The sequence below is a fragment of the Mobula birostris genome, chromosome 4 (genome assembly GCF_030028105.1).
Source record: "Mobula birostris isolate sMobBir1 chromosome 4, sMobBir1.hap1, whole genome shotgun sequence".
Lineage (NCBI taxonomy): Eukaryota > Metazoa > Chordata > Chondrichthyes > Myliobatiformes > Myliobatidae > Mobula > Mobula birostris.
Window position 1 is genome coordinate 6803349 of NC_092373.1, and position 24812 is coordinate 6828160.

At 43.9% G+C, this 24812-nt stretch overlaps 1 protein-coding gene and 1 pseudogene across 2 annotated transcripts in view; one reads left to right on the top strand and one right to left on the bottom strand.

The window, feature by feature from the left end:
• Positions 1-24812, bottom strand: part of LOC140196145 (phospholipase D1-like) — a 225430-nt gene that overhangs the window by 184124 nt on the left and 16494 nt on the right. The window lies entirely within an intron of this gene.
• LOC140196967 (dual specificity mitogen-activated protein kinase kinase 4 pseudogene) lies at positions 11191-12689 on the top strand (annotated as a pseudogene).

Here is a 24812-nt window from a genome sequence, read left to right on the forward strand (position 1 = left end):
CCATCTTGGACAATGTCTCCCATCCACTACATAATGTACTGGGTGGGCACAGGAGTACATCCAGCCAGAGACTCATTCCTCCGAGATGCAGCACAGAGCGTCATAGGAAGTCATTCCTGCCTGTGGCCATCAAACTTTACAACTCCTCCTTTGGAGGGTCGGACACCCTGAGCCAATAGGCTGGTCCTGGACTTATTTCCTGGCATAATTTACATATTACTATTTAACTATCTATGGTTCTATTAATATTTAATTATTTATGGTGCAACTGTAACGAAAACCAATTTCCCCCGGGATCAATAAAGTATGACTATGACTATAAAAAACGGAGGGCTGTAGTCCCATCTCTGAGATACCCATAACGAGACAGACTCATATTCCTCAATGCCTTGAAACTTACCAAATTATGCTCAATATTCACAAAGTACTCCCCTGCCCCCAACCACACAGTTTAATTTACTATAATTAGGCCCCCATTTCAGTCCCTAGCTGTTGGTTCACTGGCTATATTCTTTCAGTTTCCAGAGCCGGTGATATTTTATTTTTGTTTCCTTATTGCCAAGTTCAGATCCTGTTGTGACATAAACATTTATGGATCTGTGGGAAGATTAAAATTTGTGGCCAAGTGCCTCATTAATGATTCATTAAAGCAGTGGTTCCTGGCTGTACCATTCACCTGAGCTGCAGGAGATAACGCGCAGCCTTTGTACAGTTCCAAACCAGTCACAAAATATTTCTTCTGTTAAAAAAACATTCATCTCTCAATAATTTTATCTCTTACTGTTTAGTCATTGTGTCACAGAATGCTGCAGGGCAGAAACTGGCCCCTTGGCTCATCTGGTCCACGTTGAACACTAATCTGCCTGGTTCCAGCAACCTGCACCTGGACCATCGCCCTCCCTACCATTCCATCTGTGTACCTATCCAAATTTCTCTTAAATATGGAAATCAAAATCACTTCCACAACTTGCCCTGGCAGCTCATTCCACCCTCTGAGTGAAGAAGTTCCCCCTCAAGTCCCCCTTAAACATTTCACCTTTCACCCTTAACCCACGACTTCTAGTTCTACTCTTGCCCAACCTCAGTGGAAATAGTCTGCTTGCACTTATCCTGTCTATACCCCTCATCATTCTGTATACCTCTATCAAATCTCCCCTCATTCGCCTGCGCACCAGGGAATAAAGTTCAAACCTATTCGACCTTTCCCGATAACTCAAATCCTGGCAACGTCCTTGTAAATTTTCTCTGCACTCTGTCAATATCAATAACATCTTTCTTGCAGGTTGGTGACCAGAGCTGCATACAATACTCGAAATTTGACCTCACCAATGTCTTGTACAACTTCAACATGAGAGAGGGAGAGTGCAGGAAAGATTCACAAGGATGTCACTGGGACTGGAGGGCTTGAGTTGTAAGGGGAGACTGGATAGGCTGGGACTGAGTGAAGGGGATTGAGGGGTGACCTAACAGAGGTTAATAAAACTATGAGGGAAAGAGATGAGATGAAAAGGTCACAGTTTTTTCCCATAAAGATTTAAAGGGGACCTGATGGCCCACTTTAAAGATGAAAGAGATCAGTTTTATTTGTCACATGCACATCGAAACATACATAGAAATATATTGTTCTTGCATCAACAACCAACACAGTTCGAATGTGCGCTGGGGACAGCCCACAAGTGTCGCCATGCTTTTGTGGGCTAACATGCCCACAGCTTACTGACCCTAACAGGTACGCTTTGGTCTGTGGGAGGAAACCAGAGTGCCCAGAGGAAATCCACATGGTCACAGGGAGAACGTACAAACTCCTTACAGGGAGCAGTGGGAATTGAACCGTGATCACTGGTGCTGTAAATTATTGTGCTAACCACCACGCGCCTGTGCCTGTGGGAACACTTTGCACACAGAGGGTGGTGAGTCTATAGACTGAGCTGCCGGAGGATATGGTACTGGCAAGTGTAATTACATTGCTTGAAGGACACTTTGACAAGTGCAAGGATAGAAAAGGATTTAGGGGAATAGGGGCCAAACGTGGACAAATGGGACTGGTATTGATAGGTATTTCTGTAGATGGGAATATTTTCAAAGGAGGTGTGAGGGGCAAGCTTTTATATACGGAGAGTGGAGGGTGCCTGGACTGTGCCGCCTGGGGTGGTGGTAGAGGCAGGAACATTAGAGACGTTTAGATAGGCAGATGGATGTGGGAAAAATGAAAGGATATGGCAGGAGAGATTAGTTTAGTTGGCCACTTCATGAGTAATTTAACTGTTTCGGCACAACACTGTGGGATGAAAGGCCGGTTCCTGTGCTGCAGGGATCTGTCCGTGACTGGGAGAAATTGAGTGTTTGATGCCTAGAAAGTGCTTCCTTAGTGTTGGAGGAGTGGATACGATAAGCGCATGAATGTAGAGATGTGGATACTGAGTGGGCAGAAGGGATTGGTTTAGTTATCTAATTACTGGTTGAAATGGTTCAGCACCACATTGAGAGCCAAAGGGCCTGTACCCCTGCTGTACTGTTGCATGTCTAAATCAGTGATACAACATGGAAGGTCGAGAGGGGGAATACATGCTAGAGGGCGACAGGTGGATGGGGGAGTGAGAACGATGCGAGAAGCTGGGAGGTGATAGGTGGAAGAGATAAAAGGCTGAAGAAGAAGAAGGAATCTGATAGCAGAGGAGAGTGGATCATGGGAGAAAGGGAAGGAGAAGGGGAACCAGAAGGAGGTGAATCAGAGAATGGGGAATGGAAAAAGAGAAAAAGTGTGAAGGGGGCAAAAAATACCAGAAGTTGGAGAAATCAGTGCTCAAGCCATCAGGTTGGAGGCTACCCAGACAGAATATGATGTGTTGCTCCACCAACCAGAGAGCCACATGATGGCTGAACATGTAGAATGGGAATGGGCAACAAATTGATATACTTGTGGCCATGCCTTCATCTGTACCTCATCAGGGGATCAGCAGTGGAAAGGGTCAGCACTCTCAAGTTCCTGGGCATCAACATCTCAGAGGATGTACCCTTGGCCCAGCATACTAATGCAGTCACGAGAAGGCATGACCACAGCCCTACTTCATTTGGAGCTTGTGGACTTTTGGTATGTCACCAAAGACCAGCAAATTTCTACAGGTGTACCGTGGAGAGCATTCTGACGGGTCGTATCACTGTCCGGTATGCAGGGGCCCCTGCAATCGATCTGAAAAAGTGGTACAGGTTTATATACTCAGCCAGCTCCATCATGGGCAATAGCCTCTCCAGCATCAATGACCATTCCTAAATGTGATGCCTCAAAAAGGCGGCATCCATCGTTAAGGAGCCCCATCACCCAGGACGTGCCCTCTTCTCACTGCTGCCATCAGGGAGGAGGTACAGGAGCTCAAAGATACACATTGAAAGTTCCAGCAACAGCCTCTTCCCCTCCACCATCAGGTTCCCCAACGGCTCCTGAACAACCTCACTATCTTGTTCTCGTTTTGCACATCTTAATTATTTTGTAAAATTTCCTTATCGTACATTTTTAAAAATTTCTTGCACTGTACTGCTGCTACAAAACAACACATTTCACAACATACACCAGTGACAATAAACTTGTCTCTGATTGTGTGTGCGAATTAAGGTCTGAACTCCCTCCCTAAAGCTAACTCTCCCCTCTCCTTCTCTTCCTGCCTCTGAAACCTCCACCTGAATTCATTCAGTTCATTGGGGAATGGCTGACTAACCTCTGAAAGACATGCAATATGCTATATTACAAAAGTGCAAACTGTGATTCAGTCCTGTATTGACTAAGTGACTCTAAACTGAAACTGGTGATGAGGCTCTGATTGGGGGCTTTCAGAGCTTTGGGGAAAGTGGAGTTACCCCTTAGTCATTCATTGCTTCCAGGGCCACTCTGACCCTGAACGGTAGCACCTGCCGGGGTTCCTGCTCAGGATACGAGCGAAGGCCAACAGTAGATTGGGCAGGTTCAGTAGCCGAACTTATGACAGAGAAGGCGGACGAGCTACGACCTCAAATGTCAACGGCTATAGTATAGGTGGATGAGCATTTGGGAAGGGAAATGGTAATTTCTTTAGTTTGCCCAACGGTAGGCAATAGCAAACGACCGTTGCTAAGAAAACCATGGTCAAACTCACAAAATGTATCAAACAACAACAGCGTCAGGAGGATCTTCAAGACAACTCCGAAGATGCTTCGCTCGGTAGGGTTGATTCTGGCCAGCAGGGGATCCCCGACTGTCATCAAGCTACTGCTCATAAAATCCAAGTAACACAAAAGAAAATTATTGCCACTTGGAATGTAAGAACCCTATATCAAGCAGGAAGATTGGACAATGTGATAAATGAAATGGAAAGACTAAAGATTAACATCATGGGAACTATCGAAGTTCATTGGATAGGTGTTGGAACATGTCAGATTAGAAAAAAAACACCAGTTTATTCTTGTGGAACATCCCATACTAATGGAGTAGGAATTCTAATGGATGAAAACATGGCAAAAAGTGTTTTAGGACATTGGGCAATATCGAAGAGAGTGCTCCTTGTTAGATTCAGAGGACAACCATTTGAGTTAGCAATTGTACAGGTATATGCACCAATAGCAGATGGAACAAATGTAGATAAATTCTATGAAGAGCTTGAACAAGCAAAGAATGGATGCAAATCTCAAGATATTGTTATTGTCATGGGAAATCTAAATGCTAAGTAGGACAAGGTGCTGATGGAAATACCATAGGAAAGTTTGGACTAGGGGAAAGAAATGAAAGAGGTGAGAAATGGGTAGAATGGTGCAAGGTGAATAATCAGGTCATTATGAATATCTACTTTAAAAACCATCCAAGACCCTTGTGGACCTGGAAAAGTCCAGGTGATAACACAAGAAATCAAATTGACTTTATTACTATAAACCAAAGATTTAGAAACTCAGTGACTCAATGCAAAACATACCCAGGTGCAGACTGTAATAGTGACCATAACCCAGTAGTATGTCATGTAAAAGTAAAACTTAAAAAACTAAAGAAGCAAAAACCTGAACAATCCCTTGACTACTTGCACTTGATTAAAGAAGTAAACTTAACACAAAAATTTACAATTGAAGTAAGGAATAGATTTCAAAGTCTAGAAATAGAATCTGTTGAAGATGATAAAAATCATGTAGAAATGAAATTCAACTCTCTAAAGGATGCCTTGGTAGAATCAGCAAAGTCAGTGATTCCTAAAAAAGAAAAAAGCACAAAGAATAAATGGATGACAGATGAAATCAAAAATCTAATGGAAGAAAGCAAATCCTATAGAATATAAGCCCTTCGATAAAAAAGTTAAAAGTTTATGTCAAAAAGCCAAAGAAGAACGGTTAAACCAGGAATGTGAGCAAATAGAAAGAATCCCTATTATTGATCCAAAAAGGTTACATCAACAAATCAAGAATATCACTGGTAAAAAGCTCCTCTGTTCTTCAGGTGAATGTTTGAAAGCAAAGGACGGTACCATTATCATGGAAAAAGATGAGATTATGAACAGATGGACTGAGTATATTCAGGAATTGTTTGAAGATGATCGAGGTGAAAAACCAGAAATTAAGAAAAACATTGAAGGTCCAAGTATTTTAAAATCTGAAGTTCGTAATGCAATAAATAAGATGAAGAAAGGAAAGGCAGCAGGTCCTGATGAATTAGTAATAGAACAAATTATCACCCTTGAGGATTATAGAATTGAAAAACTTACTGATTTAATCAATAAAATTTATGAGACTGGAATAATATCAGAAGAGATGAAAAAAAAAACCAGTATTTATCACTCTTCCTAAGAAAACTGGAGCAATAGAATGTGAATTACATGGGACCATAAGTTTAATGAGTCATATCACCAAGATACTTCTAAGAATTTTGATGACATGAGCTAAAAGTAAGATACAAGCTGAAATAGGCAAAGAACAATGTGGTTTTGTGAAAGACAAAGGTACAAGAAACACAATGTTAATGTTAAGGATACTATCAGAACAAGCTATTCAAGTGCAAAAAGATTTGCTTGCTTGTTTGTTTTATCGACTACACAAAAGCATTTGATAAAGTGAAGCGCAATAACAAAAAACAATTTCCCTCGGGAGCAATAAAGTATGACTATGACTATGACAATAAGTTATTTGAAATATTACAGAAAACTCTAGATCTAGATTCGAAAGACCTCCGCCTAATCAGAGATCTGTGCTGGGAACAAACTGTCGCTGTAAGAATAGATGGAGAAGTGAGTCAGTTTATGAAAATCAAGAGAGGCGTTAGACAAGGATGTGTTTTCACCCCTGATTTATTTAATGTGTACAGTGAAACAATATTACAAAAAATAAGAGACATCTTGGGAATCAAAGTTGGTGGTGAAAACATCAATAATTTCAGATATGCAGATGACACTGTGTTAATTGCAAGTACGGAGGAAGAACTACAAAACTTGATAGATATAATTGTTGAAGAAAGTGCAAAAATGGGTCTATCTATCAATTGCAAAAAGACAGAATGTATGGTGATATTCAAAAAGAAGGAGAGTCCTATCTGCAGGCTGAGAATAAACAGGGAAGACATAAAACAAGTACAGAACTTTTGCTACTTAGGAAGCTGGGTGACATCAGATGGCAGGTGCGACATGGACAACAAAAGAAGAATAGGGATGGCAAAAGACACCTTTACGAGAACGAAGGGTATACTGACCAATACTAAACTAGGCATGACAACCCGCCTCAGAGTACTGAAATGTTACGTTTATCCAGTTATGTTATATGGCTCAGAATGTTGGACAATATCTAGTCACATGAGGAAACGAATTGAAGCAGCAGAGATGTAGTTTTTGAGGAGGATGCAAAGAATATCATGGGCGAAACAAATATCTAACGAGGATATCATGAACAGAGCAAACACAAAAAGAGAAATAATGTATGAGATCATGAAAAGGCAACGTAACTTTATTGGACATGTGATTATGAAAGAGGAGTTACAATGCACGGTAATTATGGGAAAGATTGAAGGGAAGAAAGCAAGAGGAAGACAAAGACAAATGATGATGGAGACAGCAGCCAGAGAACTGGAAATGAATACCAATGAATTGATCCACTTGACCTGAAACAGGAGTGTGTGGGCCATGGCAGTCAAAGCTCAAACTGGGCACGGCACCTGATGATGATGATGATGATGATGATGAAACTGTGATTGGCATAGGTTTTTAACATATTGTCACAGGCCCTTCAGCCTATCACCAAACACCTTAGAACAGAACCAAGGAGGGCCAAGGACAGAATAGAGCGACGGAGATATCTAGAATGGAGATATGGAGGAATTTCTTTAGCCAGAGAGTGGTGGAATTCATTGCCACAGATGGCCGTGCAGGCCAAGCCATTGGATATATTCAAAGCAGAGTTTGATAGTCTCTTGATTAGTCAGGGTGTCAAAGGTTACTGGGAACAGACAGTAAGGGGTTGCGAGGGATAATAAATCAGGCATGATAGACTGGCGGAACAGACTCGATGGGCAATGGCCTAACTCTGCTCCTGTGTCTTAATGTCACCTATTAATACCGAGCCAACATTTCATCTCATTTGTATTTCCCCCACATTCACATCACTGTTTCTGGATCTTAACCCCCACTCACACAGTCGGGCCGATTAAACTCTCAATCCTCACGTCTCCAAGATTTATTTATTTATTGAGATTCGGAGCAGATTGGCCCTTCTGACCCTCCAGCTGCCCCCGAGTTAACTCTGGCCTAATCATGGGACAACTTATAATGAACAGCTTACCTTCTGATACACCTTTGGACTGCGAGAGGGAGCTGGAATACTCATATAACCATATAACAATTACAGTATGGAAACAGGCCACCTCGGCCCTTCTAGTCCGTGCCGAAAACCAGAGGAAACCCAGGGGGAGTGTACCGATGACACCAGAGCTGAACTCTGATCTCCGAAGCCCCGAGCTGCATAGTGCCTCGCTGACCACTATGCTACCGTGGCACTCAAGATGTGGGAGAAAATGTGAAATAATGAGGGGTGTCAATGAGGTGTCTTTCCCCAGGGTTAGGGAGTCAAAACCTAGAGGGATCATACTCTAAGGTTCAGTGATTTCGCAGATGCTGGCAATCCAGAGCAACGCATAAAACGCTGGAGGAACTCAGCAGGTCAGGCAGCATCTATGGAAATGAATACACAGTTGGCAGTTCAGGGCGAGACCCTGATAAGGCCTCTTATTCTGCATTCTTGCCCCCTCCTTTCCAATCCTGACAAAGGGTCTTGGCTCAAAACGTTGACTGTTTATTCCTCTCCATAGGTGCTGCCTGACCTGCTGTGTTCCTCCACACTAAAGGGCGCAGGAGCAAGGTGAGAGATATTTTCAAAGGGGATCTGAGGGGCAAGTTGAGTTACATGAGCTGCCAGAAGAAGTGGATGCAGGTACAACTGATGAATCTGCTTTTTGCGTTATTCATTGTGAGTGTGTGTGTGTGTGTGTGTGTGTGTGTGTGTGTGTGTGTGTGTGTGTGTGTGTGTGTGTGTGTGTGTGTGTGTGTAGTGGATTCTGGTTAATTGGGACACATTGAGACCACTATTTTGGCCTGATTAAATGGTTGCTCAAATTTGCTAGTTTCATAGAAATTGTTAAAAAGGCATTTAAAAAAAAGACAAGCTACCATTTAAGTGATTCAAAATTATGTATTTAAGTGAAATATAGAATAAATTAGAAAACTACCAATACTTCTACAGTACTATAAAAATATGTATTAGTTCCTCATCGTTATGGATCACAGAATTCCTCCAGTGTACACTACTGTGTTCTTTTGTTTCAACAAATTCAATGCAGACACACAGTGACTTCATACAATGCTTTTGATGAATGCAACCTCCAAACCTTCAGTTTCATTTTCAACATGATTCAAGGTTCAAGGTATATTCATTATAATATCATAAGACATAGGAGCAGAATTAGGCTATCCAGCCCATCGAGACTGCTCTGCTCTCCCTTTTACTCCCTTATATAACAAAAAACTTTTAGTATCCTGCTTTATATGATTGACTAGTCTGCCATCATATTTCATCTTTTCCATTCTTATAGCTTTTCTAGTTGCCTTTTGTTGGGATTTAAAACTTCCCACTCATTTTTGCCTCTTCCTTAGCCTTTATGCAGTCCTTAACTTCCCTTGTCAGCCACAATTGCCTAGCCCTGAGATTTGAGAACTTCTTCTTCTGTGGGACATATCTATCCTGCACCTTGTGAACTATTCCCAGAAACTTCAGCCACCTCTGCTTTGCTCTCCCTGCTTGTATCTCCCTCCAATCCACCTGGGCAAGCTCCTCTCTCATGCCTCTGTAATTCTCTTTATTCCATTGTGATACTGATACATGTGACTTATGCTTCACCCTCTCAAATCACTGCCTCCTATGACTTCCTTTACATTAAGCTCCCTAATCAGATCTGAATTATTACACAACACCCATTGTGTAGATGACCTTTCCCCGAGCAGGCTCAAACGCAAGCTGTTGTAAAAAGCCATCGCGTAGGCATTCAACAAATTCCCTATGTTACAATCTGACACCAACTTGATTTTCCCAACCCCCTTGCATATTGAAGACCCCCATTACAAATGTGTCATTACCCTTATTCCATGCCTTTTCCAGCTCCCTTTGGAATCTCAACCCCACATCTCGGCTACTATTATCAAAGAATTTATAAATTATACAACCTTGAGATTTGTCTGCTTGCATGCAGCCACAAAACTAGAAATTTGAAAGACTTAATTTAAAAAAAAGACCAACACTCAAAGCGCAGAGAAAGAGAAAAAAATACACAAATCCTGCAAACAATAGAAGTAAGCAACAGCGTTCTGAACCAAATTGAGTCCATAGACCCGAATCCCTGGAGCAGCCCAGAGTAGGCCGAAGCCTCAGTCTCAGTTCATCATATTAGGGTGGAAAATTGCCGCGAAGCTCACAAACACAAAGCACAGCAGCTGGGGCGGTCTCAGAGCCCCCCAGCACTGCAGAGAGAGGAGTGATTGCAGGACGGTGAGAGAAATCAGCCTAACTCTCAGCTCCCAATACACAGCCTTATCTGCGTGGTGTTTAAATTGCCCAAACAGTGGATCGTGCCTCGTATAAAGACAAGGGCCCCACTGCAGCGAAGTGCACCATGCCACCCAGCGATTCACCCGGGCCTCATTGCCCAGCCCGAAGCTGTTCTTGACCTCTCCAAATCAGCTCGGCACAACCTCACACCCGGGTTAGTTGGGTGGGCATGAAAACTCCCCTGCCTTGACTTTTCCTCTCTGAATCGCTCATACCAACTCCATCGCATCGATGTTGCGTTGCACCAACATGGCTCATCCCTCAAATCTGCTTCACCTTCGTTCGCCTCTTCATTGTTTGCAGTGATAGTTTACCACTATTTACTTCAGAAAAGGTGTCATCCATTACACTTTCAGTCAGATTTCTTGCCTCTTGAAATACCGGTAACCTGTTGCCCACCTCAGTGGTGCCATCTTAAGCCGGAACATGATTGTTGATACTTTCAAATTATCCGTAATCCTAACTTGTTGAAGTACTGAAATCACTCCCAGTCATTTCTGACATCAAGCCTGAATGCCTGAAACCACAGTGGGCAAAACAATTCAGAATTGTCTTACTGTTTATTTCTTGCCAACTATCAGTGACTTTCTTCATGGGATTTTCCTGAATTTTTCTATGATCACATCTTCTTCAGGCTGCACATTTCATTGTTTAAAAATCTCTCACATACAGAGGGATCTCTCTTACAATCGGGGGGGGGGTGTGGGGGAGTGGGTTTCCATGGGTTCTTTGTCAGGCTGCAGTGGTGGTGCCTCCAGGCACTCGAGCAGTTCCTAGTTTATATATCAATTTTCCTTAAAGAATTAATTCACCCCGCCCTTTGAAATATTAACTGTGCAATAGCAGCTCCAGCTACAGCAACATCTCCAGCATGTCAGAAACTGATTCAGCCCCAAAACACAACCACCTACATGCAGATAAGACCCAACATGCTGAAGTTGAATTTTGCCAGCCTTGCCTTCAAGACACCAGTAAGGCTCAGGGTTAAATCCAACAGGAGTTCACTTTCAAAACCCACATGTGTCCAGGACCAACCAAAAACAGGGCCCAGACCTTGGATCTGTCAGCTCCAGTGGAAGACTGCATATAATTGGAAATTAAATGAAAGAGAGGGAGCTTCAGACTCATAGCATTGAATCCTTAGGGAAAATGTAGATCTCTCCAGAACAACTCTATGATTTCACTGCAGATGACCTCAAAGACTTTGGGGAAATCGGATGCAGAGTGTACAGTTCTGTGAATAAAATGGTCCATAACGCAAATGGGCAGGTTATGACAGTGAAACAAATTTAATTAATGGTGGATGAGAAAGAAGAGAAACAACTTGTGATGGATTTCAATGATTCAAAAATTCACAGTATGTTTATTATCAAAGTATATATACAGAACACAACTCTGAGATTTTCCCTCCCACAGGTGGCCACAAAACAAAGAAGCACCACAAAACCTGTTCAGGAAAACATCAAACACCCAACATGCGAAAAAAAGAACAAAAAAAACAAAAAAAAACAAGCAGACAGCACAAAGAATATCAAGACATCAAACCAGAAGTCCAGTAGTTCAGTTCAGTTCAGCTCTGCGCTGCTAGCCCACTGCAGGTCACACACAGAGTTATTCCTCACTGAAGTGCCCCGGTCCACATCAATTACCCCGGTCAACTCAAAAACAGCACAAAAAAAGAGCAACCAGAATCCAGAATTACATGCACCATGAACCTCAAAGTTCCTCAAAACAAGGCCACAGCCTCACTGACAACCCCATGCAACATGGACCCAAAGGCTCCTGCCCTTTCCTCTGACAGCAGCTAGCAAGAGGGTCAAACGCAAGTAGAAAGCTGAACATTAGCCTGTCCTGGGCTCTCATTCTCATTGACTTCAACCTTGATTTAGATGTTGTTATGATCTGGACTGTCCATACATTATTCAGTTCTTCTGAGATGGTGGTTGCAGGATATCTACGCAGCTCATTTGACAAATTCTGCAAATATCTATATGGTGCATTAGATAATGTTATCCCAGAGGGGATTTTAGACAAAATCACATTAGCTACTGTGAAAGCACTTAATTATTTAAAAGAAAACTTAAAAATAATTCACTGAGATATCAAGCCTTCCATTATTCTCAGGGGCAGAAATGGCAATATTAAACTCTGCGATTTGGGTGTTAGTGGACAAATAGCAGATTTTATTGCGAAAAATGGGGGATGCAGGATGCCAACTATACACGGCATGAAAGACTAGATTCAAGTGCTTCAAGACGAGGCCATGATGAGTGGCCGGACGTTTGCGGTTTATAGGAGTTAGCCACTGGAAGATTTCCATACACAAAATGGAACAGTATATAATGAGTAGCCCAAGTAGTGAAGGGTGATTTCCCCCACAATTCAGCATAATGAACAGAGGGACTTTTCCCCCTGCTTCATCCACTTTCTTAATTTGTACCTTACAAAGGATGAGTCCAAAAAGGCCAAAGTAGAAAGAGCTTCAGAAACATTCTTTCATCTTGATGTATAAGGAATGCCAGATGGACGTGGCAAGTTATTTTAGGTAAATCTTGGATCAAATGTCCCTTACTCCTGCTTCCCCAATGTATATTGATTAATTTTACTGCAGAAAAATGGCCTTAAAATGGCTGAGAGAAATCAAGGTGTCAAGAATCGTTCTATGACACATTGCAGTGCTTCTATTTTTAGCTTGCTCAAACAGAGAATTAAACACTGGTACTCCATGTCGTTGTGTCTGCCCACAATTGTCCATCCAGAGCACCCTTCTTGCTCACTGTCACCAAGTCATCGCAAGAATTTTACTGGACCTGAAATATTCACTGCCTTTTTGGGATTCATTGGTTCCTGCAAACAATGGGCTCACTTTCAAGGACTCTTCGCATGTTCTCGATATTTATTGTTTTTCTATTTATTCTTATTATTTTTTGCTGTCTTTTGCACTCTGGTTGAATGCTGTAGTTGGGTGGTCTTTCATTGATTCTGCTATGGCTATTATTCTATAGATTTATTGAGTATGCCCATAAGAAAATGAATCTCAGGGTTGTATATAGTGATACTATGTACTTTGTTAGTAAAATTCATTTTGAACTTTGGATAAACATTGAAGGGTAATTACATCAATATGAAAATTGTTGGGACATTGCTTATCCATCACTGGGAGTTGACTCAGAACAAATAAAAGAACACATGCTGACAGTATCATCACAGTACAATTTTTAACAGACTGTCTTGGACTAGTTTTTCCCTCCATTGCATAGAATAGTTCAGGCAGCACACTCAAGGACTCATAGAAACACAGAAACATAGGAAAACTACAGCACAATACAGGCCCTTTGGCCCACAAAGCTGTGCGAACATGTCCTTACCTTCCAACTACCTAGGCTTACCCATAGCCCTCTATTTCTCCAAGCTCCATGTACCTATCCAGGAGTCTCTTAAAAGACCCTATCACATCTGCCTCCACTGGCAGCTCGTTCTACGCACTCACCACTCTCTGCATAAAAAACTTACCCCTGACATCTCCTCTGTACCTTCTCCGAAGCACCTTAAATCTATGTCCTCTCATGCTAGTTATTTCAGCCCTGGGAAAAAGCCTCTGACTATCCACATGATCAATGATTCTCATTATCTTGTACAACTCTATCAGGTCACCTCTCATCCTCCGTCACTCCAAGAAGAAAAGGCTGAGTTCACCCAACCTATTCTCATAAGGCATGCTCCCCAATCCAGGCAACATCCTTGCAGATCTCCTCTGCATCACTTCTATGGTTTCAGTGTCCTTCCTATAGTAAGGCAACCAGAATTGAGCACAGTACTCCAAGTGGGGTTTGACCAGGGTCCTATATAGCTGCGACATTACCTCTCGGCTCTTAAACTCAATCCTACGGTTGATGAAGGCCAATGCACCTTATGCCTTCTTAACCACAGAGTCAACCTGCGTAGCAGCTTTGAGTGTCCTATGGATCCGGAGATCCCTCTGATCCTCCACACTACCAAGAGGCTTACCATTAATGCTATATTCTGTCATCACATTTGACCTACAAAAATGAACCACCTCACACTTATCTGGGCTGAACTCCATCTGCCACTTCTCAGCCCAGTTTTGCATCCTATCAATGTCCCACTGTAATCTCTGACAGCCCTCCACACTATCCACAACACCCCCAATATTTGTGTCATCAGCAAATTTAATAATCCATCTCTCCACTTCCTCATCCAGGTCATTTATAAAAATCACAAAGAGTAGGGGTTCCAGAACAGATCCTTGAGGCACAACACTGGTCACCGACCTCCATGCAGAATATGACCCGTCCACAACCACTCTTTGCCTTCTGTGGGCAAGCCAGTTCTGGATTCACAAAGCAATGTCCCCTTGGATCCCATACTTTCTCAATAAGCCTTGCATGGGGTACCTTATCAAATGCTTTGCTGAAATCCATATACACTACATCTACTGCTCTACCTTCATCAATGTGTTTAGTCACATCCTCAAAAATTCAATCAAGCTCATAAGGCATGACCTGCCTTTCACAAAGCCATGCTGACTATTCCTAATCATATTATGCCTCTCCAAATGTTCATAAATCCTGCCTCTCAGGATCTTCTTCATAAACTTACCAACCACTGAAGTAAGACTCACTGGGCTATCTCTACTCCTTTTCTTGAATAAGGGAACAACATCTGCATCCCTCCAATCCTCCGGAACCTCTCCCGTCCTCATTAATGATACAAGGACCATCACCAGAGGCTCAGCAATCTCCTCTCTCACTTCCCAAGGTATCAGCTTTGTCTTCAGTGGAAGGAAACCTCAACATGAACTGGATACTTTGAACATTATTAGAGAACAATCAAGCAAGTTTGAATTTTGCTCAATGAATGGCAATGGATTATTTGTTTTTAATTTTGTTGCTTTATCATTAGAGAAAATCTTGGAGGAATGAATTCACAGTATTTTATTGTACATAATTTTGATTTTTTTAATAAGCTCAAAATTGAACAGCATGTCTTGTACCAAACAAAACTGTGGACTGAGGATTGCAATGTTTTCATGAAGACCATAAGGTATAGGAGCAGAATTAGGCCATTCGGCCCATTGAGTTTACTCTGCCATTTCAGCATGGCTGATCTATTTTCCCTCTCAGTCCCAATCTCCTTCCTTGTCCCCGTATCCCTTCATGCCTCGACTAATCGATAATCTATCATTCCAGGATTGAATGGCTTGTTATATGAAGAGCGTCTGATGGTTCTGGGCCTGTACTCACTAGAATTCAGAAGAATGAGGGGTGACCTCGTTGAAACCTATCGAATGGTGAAACGCCTTGATAAAGTGGACGTGGAACAAATGCTTCCTATGGTGGGAGTGTCTAAGACCAGAGGACACAGCCATAGAATAGTGATGAGGAGGAATTTCTTCAACTAGAGAGCGGTGAACCTGTGGAATTCATTCCCACAGGCAACTGTGGAGGCCAAGTCTTTATGTGTATTTAAGGCAGAATTTGATAGATATTTGATTGGTCAGGACATGAAGGGATAGGGGTAGAAGGCAGGAGGTCGGGGCTAAGAGGAAAATTGGGTCATCCATGATGAAATGACGGAACAAACTCGATGGGCCAAATAGCCTAGTTCTGCTCCTGTATCTTCTGGTCTTAAGGAGATGGGCTAATATAGATGGGCAACATGATTAGCATGGATGAGTGAGGCCAAAGGGCCTGTTTCCATGATATGTGTCTCTGTGACTTTGACAGCACAAGAAAACAGGAGTAGGGGCAGGCCACTCAGCCCATCAAGTGTATCCTGTCATTCAGAATCCCCCACACTGATCCTCCCAGCCTCAATTCCCCTGGTCTGCCTATGAAATTAGACGCAAGACCATAAGCCATAGGTGCAGAATTAGGCCATTTGGCCCATCAGGTCTGCTCCACTATTCTGTCAATGCTGACCTATTTTCCCCCTCAACCCTGTTCTCCTACCTTCTCCCCATAACCTTTGACACCCTGACTAATCAAGAATATATCAACTTCCACTTTAAAGATACCCAATGACTTGGTCTCCACAGCCACCTGTGGCAATGAATTCCACAAATTCACTACCGTCTGGCTAAGGAAGTTCCTTCTCATCTCTGTTCTAAAGGGACGTTCCTGTATTCTGAGGCTGTGCCCTCTGGTCCTCAATATAGGAAACCCCTCCATTATAGGAAACATCCCCTCCACATCCACTTTATCTAGGCCTTTCAGTATTTGATAGGTTTTAAGGAAGTTCTTCCCCATTCTTCTGAACTCCAGTGAGTGCAGGTCCAGAGCCATCAAACATTCATACATTAACCCTTTTGTTCCTGGAATCATTCGCACGAACCTTCTCTGGACATCACCAAAGCCAGCACATCCTATCTTAGATGAGGGGCCCAAAACTGCTCACAATACTCCAACAAGTGAAGTCAGATCAATACTTTATAAAGCCTCATCATTACTTCCTTGCTCTTATATTCTAGTCCTCTCAAAATTAAAGCTAACATTGCATTTGTTTTCCTGACTGAACCTGCAAGTTAACCTTGAGGGAATCCTGCGCAAGTACTCCCAAGTCCTTTTGCATGTCTGATCTCTGAATTTTCTCCATGTTTAGAAAATAGTCTATGCCTTTTTTCCTTCTACCGAAGGGCATGGCCACACACTTTGTGCAGGTCACCTACCTACAGAAAAGCGAAAGACTGCAGAGAAAATTTTCAAGAATGCCGTCAAGACTTGAGGACTGAGTTATAAGGTTGAATAGATTAGGACTATTCCCTGGAACGTAGGAGAATGAGAGGAGATTTTATAGAGGTATACAAGATCACGAGGGGGATAGATAGGGAACATGCAAGCAGACGCTTTCCACTGAGGTACATTAAGACTAGAACTTGAGGTCATGGGTTAAGGGTGAAAGATGAAATGTTTAAAGGGAATATGAGGGGAAATTCTTCACTGAGAGTGTGAAATGGGCTGCCAGTGGAAATGGTGAATGTGGGTTCGATTTCAATATCTAAGAGAAATAGATACATGGATGGGAGGGATATAGAGGCTATGGTCCAGGTGCAGGTCGATGGGACTCAGTAGATTAATAGTTTGGCGGGGTACTAGATGGGTCAAAGGGCAGGTTTCTGTGTTGTAGTGTTCTATGACTCTGTGACTTCCCTATACTGTATTCCACCAGATCCTCCCTTCCACGTTATCCTAGTGTGTCCAAGTCTTTCTGCTTCCTCAACCGACATTGTTTCTGGTTCCCTGATCCAACGCCTGCCAGAAGCTTACATCACACGCTCACCACAGATCAGCAGAGATACGCCCCTCTGGTGTTTTTTGCTCATTTTGTGGTCACCAGTTTGCAAGTGTTTCCTCATAGACGGGGGAGGGGGTTGTGGGGGTTGGGGACAAGCTCGCACTACCTATTAAATGCTCCCAATGTCCAAAGTTATCTCAAATAACTTCGGACAACCAAGTCCGGCTCCTGGCCCTCACATGTGGCTCAGCTACGAATCCAGCAGAACCGCTTCTACTGGACAGGAGACGGGGCAAAGGTGGGTTACTGGCTCCTTAAAACCAGTCACTTTGGGCAGGTCGGGCTCATCAGCCAAGGTTGGCAGCTCAACGAGGAGAAGAAAAACTCTGATCTCAAACCTCCGCTGCCTTGCGGCTATACTCACTCATGGGGAAGGCTCCGCGAGTAAAGCCCGTGAAAAATCCGGAGCTGGAGTCCCTGAGGCAATCAGTCCTAGGTTGAGTTCAACGATGACTGGAAACTCCTGCAACAATGCTGGAGCCAAACCATTTCGGTGTCTTCCATTCCTTTGGATCATCAGTGTGTGGACGGGGAGTGTCTGTTGCATGAGCAATAGGTTGCCCTTCATATTGTACTGCTCAGACTTGTGTAACTGTCGACAGCCAGGGTTCAACATCTATGGTCAACCCAATCCAATGGAGGGTCTTAAGCTTGAAAATGTGATGACTTCTGTTTGTAGCTGCCATCTTTCTTTACTTTGATTTCTTTCTCTCTCCTCCACTGTCAATCTAATACTCTTTGTAATCATTAATGTAAAAAGCAGGATTTCCCAGTGGCCAACCCATCCCCATTCCTGATCCGACATATCGGTTCGTGGCCTCCTGTACTGCCATGACGAGGCTACTCTCAGGTTGGAGAAGCAACACCACATATACCATCGAGGTGGCCTCCAACCTGATGGAATGAACATCGATTTCCCGAACTTCCAATAATTTTCCTCCCTCCCTCTTTCCTCTTGCTCAATTCCCCACTCTTGCTCCCGTCTTACCTCTTCTCTTCTCCTCACCTCCCCTCGGAACCCCTTTCTCACATGGCCCACCTCTCATATTAGATTCCTTCTTCTCCAGCCCGGTACCTTTTCACATATCACCTCCCAGCTTCTTACCCGCCACCCCCTCCCCCAACCACCAGGCTTCACCTATCACCTTCTAGCATGTACTTCTTCCCCTCCCCCCACCATCTCATTCTGGCTCCCCCCCCCTTCCTGTCCAGTCCTGATAAGGGGTCTCAGCCTGAAATGTTGGCTGTTTATTCGTCTCCACAGCTGCTGCCTGACCTGCTGAGTTCCCCACCGTTGTGTGTGTGTTTGTCAATCCGTTGCAACGGACCGCTCCAGACACAGTAAGCCCTCAACACTGTCTTTGCAATTGAAAAGCAAAATAACCGCAGACAATGGAAGTCAGTACAATAATATGGACTCTTGACCTCAAGATCTACCTTGCTATGACCTTGTGCCCTTTCACCTCGCTGCTGTTTTGTCGAGTTAACAATGAATGTCTTCACCACCGTGGCCCTGGGTGTACTAGACTCACTGAAGAAGCCTCGGTGGGGACCATGATAACGTGACAGTCACACGAACGCAGGGGTGGGGCTGGTGAAGAGAGGTGGAAGTATTGATTGGGCTGGTGGTTTGAGCCGGTGCTAACGTATTGTCCACTTACTGCAGCATTTCACATCAGTGGGGAAGATAGAAAAGTAGAGCTGTCGGAACTGGCGAAGAGTTATCCGGGGCCTCACCAACAGGCTGGATTGTAAATGGCAGCACGGATAACTGGCTGTCATCACTGTGTGGAACGGAGGGTCAGAAAAAGATGCAGAAGGTTGTAAACTCAGCCAGCTCCATCACGGACACCAGTCTCCCCAGCATCGAGGACACCTTCAAAAGGCAACACCTCAAAAAGTCATTGAGGACCCCCATCACCCAGGACGTGCCCTCTTCTCATTGCTACCATCAGGGAGGAGGTACAGGAGCCTGAAGACACACTCTCAACATTTCAGGAACAGCTTCGTCCCTCCGCCATCAGATTTCTGAGTGGACAATGAATCCATGGACACTACCTCACCATTGTTTTTTTTCTGTTTTTAGCACTACTTACTAAATTTCATTTTGATATATACTTTATATTGTAATTGATAGTTTTTTTAAATTATGTACTGCAATGTGCTACTGCTGCAAAACAACAAATTTCAGAACACCTGCCAGTGACATTAAACCTGATTCTGATTGGGAGTTGCACTGCAGTAAGGAGGGCCCATGCACATCTAGATAAGTATTCTAATGCTTTCTCTGTTCTGTCCTAATAAATGAAGTTTTGAAACAGTATAGGAGAATTTGCATCTTTCTGCCTTACCAGTCAGATCCGCAAGCGTTTTGTTGTGACATAACACCTGCTCTGCACTTCCTGATAGAAATCCATCGTCCCCGGAACATACTGATGCAATTCTACACTGCCACCGTAGAGAGCATCCTCCCGCAGAGTCACATCTGTCAGAAGTGCATACAGCTGGGCGATCTGGAAGTCCATGTAAGGAATCTGGAGCAGCAGCTGGATGACCTTCGACTCATAAGGGTGAATGAGGCAGTCATAGATGAGAGCTACAGGGAGGTAGTCACACCTAAGCTGTCGGAAGCAGGTCATTGGGTGACAGTCAGAGGGGGGAAAGCGAAGGTGAGCAGGCAGGTAGTGCAGAGCACCCCTGTAGCCATTCCCCTGAATAATAAGTTTACCGTCCTGGATACTGTTGGCGGGGACGACCGACCAGGTGTGAGCCACGGTGGCAGGGCCTCCGGCACTGACTCTGACCCTGTGGTGCAGAAGGGTGGGACGGAGAAGAGGAGAGCTGTCGTCATTGGAGACTCTATAGTCAGGGGAGCAGACAGGAGATTTTGTGGACGTGAGAAGGACACCCGCATGGTTTGTTGCCTCCCGGGTGCCAGGGTCCGGGATGTCTCTGACCGGGTGCACGACATCCTGGTACGAGAGGGAAAGCAACCAGAAGTCGTGATACATGTTGGGACTGATGACATAGGCAGGAAGAGGGATGAGGTCCTGAAGTGTGAGTTTCGGGAACTAGGCAGAAGGCTGAAGAACAGGACCTCAAGGGTGACGTTCTCAGGATTGCTGCCAGTGCTACGTGACAGTGATGGTAAGAACTGGAGGAGATGGCAGTTGAATGCGTGGCTGAGGAGTTGGTGCAGGGAGCAGGGTTTTAGATTTTTAGATCATTGGGATCTCTTCTGGGGAAGGTGGGACCTGTACAGATTAGATGGGTTGCACCTGAACTCGAGGGGGAGCAATATCCTTGCAGGTAGGTTTGCTAGCATGGTTCGGGGGGGGTTTAAACTAATTTGCAAGGGGGATGGGACCCAGAGCGATAGAGCAGTGAAAGAAGTGCATGGAGTAAAGCCAGATCTAACATACAGAGAGGCTTTGAGGAAAGAGAAGCAGAATAAATGGTGTAAAGACAGTAAGGTAGAAGGGCTGAAATGTGTGTGCCTCAATGCAAGAAGCATCAGGAACAAAGGTGATGAACTGAGAGCTTGGATACATACATGGAATTATGATGTAGTGGCCATTACAGAGACTTGGCTGGCACCAGGGCAGGAATGGATTCTCAATATTCCTGGATTTCAGTGCTTTAAAAGGGATAGAGAGGGAGGAAAAAGGGGAGGAGGGGTGGCATTACTGGTCGGGGATACTATTACAGCTACAGAAAGGGTGGGTAATGTAGCAGGATCCTCTTTTGAGTCAATATGGGTGGAAGTCAGGAACAGGAAGGGAGCAGTTATTCTACTGGGGGTATTCTATAGGCCCCCTGGTAGCAGCAGAGATACAGAGGAGCAGATTGGGAGGCAGATTTTGGAAAGGTGCAAAAATAACAGGGTTGTTATCATGGGTGACTTTAACTTCCCTAATATTGACTGGCACCTGATTAGTTCCAAGGGTTTAGATGGGGCAGAATTTGTTAAGTGTGTCCAGGATGGATTCCTGTCACAGTATGTGGACAGACCGACCAGGGGGAATGCCATACTAGATCTAGTACTAGGTAATGAACCGGGTCAAGTCACAGATCTCTCAGTGGGTGAGCATCTGGGGGACAGTGACCACCGCTCCCTGGCCTTTATAATTATCATGGAAAAGGATAGAATCAAAGAGGACAGGAAAATTTTTAATTGGGGAAAGGCAAATTATGAGGCTATAAGGTTAGCACTTGCGGGTGTGAATTGGGATGATGTTTTTGCAGGGAAATGTACTATGGACATGTGGTCGATGTTTAGAGATCTCTTGCAGGATGTTAAGAATAAATTTGTCCCGGTGAGGAAGATAAAGAATGGTAGGGTGAAGGAACCATGGGTGACAAGTGAGGTGGAAAATCTAGTCAGGAGGAAGAAGGTAGCATACATGAGGTTTAGGAAGCAAGGATCAGATGGGTCTATTGAGGAAAATAGGGAAGCAAGAAAGAAGCTTAAGAAGGGGCTGAGAAGAGCAAGAAGGGGGCATGAGAAGGCCTTGGCGAGGAGGGTAAAGGGAAACCACAAGGCATTCTTCAATTATGTGAAGAAAAAAAGGATGACAGGAGTGAAGGTAGGACCGATTAGAGATAAAGGTGGGAAGATGTGCCTGGAGGCTGTGGAAGTGAGCGAGGTCCTCAATGAATACTTCTCTTCGGTATTCACCAATGAAAGGGAACTTGATGATGATGAGGACAATATGAGTGAGGTTGATGTTCTGGAGCATGCTGATATTAAGGGAGAGGAGGTGTTGGAGTTGTTAAAATACATTAGGACAGATAAGTCCCCGGGGCCTGACGGAATATTCCCCCAGCTGCTCCACGAGGCGAGAGAAGAGATTGCTGAGCCTCTGGCTAGGATCTTTATGTCCTCGTTGTCCACGGGAATGGTACCGGAGGATTGGAGGGAGGCGAATGTTGTTCCCTTGTTCAAAAAAGGTAGTAGGGATAGTCCGGGTAATTATAGACCAGTGAGCCTTACGTCTGTGGTGGGAAAGCTGTTGGAAAAGATTCTTAGAGATAGGATCTATAGGCATTTAGAGAATCATGGTCTGATCAGGGACAGTCAGCATGGCTTTGTGAGGGGCAGATCGCATCTAACAAGCCTGATAGAGTTCTTTGCGGAGGTGACCAGGCATATAGATGAGGGTAGTGCAGTGGATGTGATCTATATGGATTTTAGTAAGGCATTTGACAAGGTTCCACACGGTAGGCTTATTCAGAAAGTTAGAAGGCATGGGATCCAGGGAAGTTTGGCCAGGTGGATTCAGAATTGGCTTGCCTGCAGAAGGCAGAGGGTGGTGGTGGAGGGAGTACATTCAGATTGGAGGATTGTGACTAGTGGTGTCCCACAAGGATCTGTTCTGGGACCTCTACTTTTCTTGATTTTTATTAACGAGCTGGATGTGAGGGTAGAAGGGTGGGTTGGCAAGTTTGCAGACGACACAAAGGTTGGTGGTGTTGTAGATAGTGTAGAGGATTGTCAAAGATTGCAGAGAGACATTGATAGGATGCAGAAGTGGGCTGAGAAGTGGCAGATGGAGTTCAACCCGGAGAAGTGTGAGGTGGTACACTTTGGAAGGACAAACTCCAAGGCAGAGTACAAAGTAAATGGCAGGATACTTGGTAGTGTGGAGCAGCAGAGGGATCTCGGGGTACATGTCCACAGATCCCTGAAAGTTGCCTCACAGGTGGATAGGGTAGTTAAGAAAGCTTATGGGGTGTTAGCTTTCATAAGTCGAGGGACAGAGTTTAAGAGTCGCAATGTAATGATGCAGCTCTATAAAACTCTGGTTAGGCCACACTTGGAGCATTGTGTCCAGTTCTGGTCACCTCACTATAGGAAGGATGTGGAAGCATTGGAAAGGGTACAGAGGAGATTTACCAGGATGCTGCCTGGTTTAGAAAGTATGCATTATGATCAGAGATTAAGGGAGCTAGGGCTTTACTCTTTGGAGAGAAGGAGGATAAGAGGAGACATAATCGAGGTGTACAAGATAATAAGAGGAATAGATAGAGTGGATAGCCAGCGCCTCTTCCTCAGGGCACCACTGCTCAATACAAGAGGACATGGCTTTAAGGTAAGGGGTGGGAAGTTCAAGGGGGATATTAGAGGAAGGTTTTTTACTCAGAGAGTGGTTGGTGTGTGGAATGCACTGCCTGAGTCAGTGGTGGAGGCAGATACACTGGTTAAGTTTAAGAGACTACTAGACAGGTATATGGAGGAATCTAAGGTGGGGGCCTATATGGGAGGCAGGGTTTGAGGGTTGGCACAACATTGTGGGCCGAAGGGCCTGTACTGTGCTGTACTATTCTATGTTCTATGTTCTACATCAGCCATTACTGTCTGGTTTGGTGCACTATCCGCTCATAACACACAAAAAACACCATAAATTATTGCGTCTGCAGAAAAGGCAACTGACTGCTGTCTACCATCACTGCAGAACTTGGATGTGTCCAGGATAAAGAAGTGGGCAGGAAGGATCATTGCGGTCACTATCCACCCTGCAAACTGCCTTCTCCAAAATCTCCCTTATTGTAAGCACTATCGGGCTATCAAAACTAAAACTTCACACCATCTAAAAAGTTTCTTACTCTAGGCAGTTAGTCTGATCAGCCATTCTAGTTAACAACCAACCCCCATCCGTTACCCCCATCACTGCACTGTAAACACTTTAAACCACGGTTTACGATGCTGTGCACAATGTAAATACATTCTGGTATCTATGTATTTATGAACACGAGAGACTCTGCAAATGCTGGAAACCCAGAGCAACACACACAAAATGCTGGAGGAACTCACCAGGTCAGGCAGCATCTATGGAGAAGAGTAAACAGCTGATGTCGCAGGCCGAGACCCTTCTTCAGGGCTGGAAGAGTCTCGGCACAAATCATCGACTGCTTATTCATTGCCTGACCTGCTGAGTTCCTCCAGCATTATGTGTGGGTTGTTTATGTATTTATGCATATTTAATCCATATCTGCTCTTGAACCTATTCCTTTATTTTTTATGTAATTCTTTTTTTAAATATAATTGTTAAATGTTTTTTGTTGCCTGCTGCACTCTGAACAATTCTCCACAGGAAATTCCTGATCTATGTAAATGTACGTGGCTAATAAAGTTGATCTGGAACCTACAGGAATTGATTTATTCTGTCACATGTACCAGGTACAGTGAAGAGCTTGTCTTGCACTCTCTCAGATCACTACACAGTGCATTGAGCTGGAATGAAATAAAACACTAACAGTGCAGAATAAAATGTAAATGCTACTGAAAGAGTGCAGTGCAGGTAAATGACAAAAGTACAAGAACATTGTGAGGTAGGTTGTGAGGCCAAGTGTTGAATTTATCATACAAAAGGTCTGATCAATAGTCATATAACACTGGGACAGAAGCT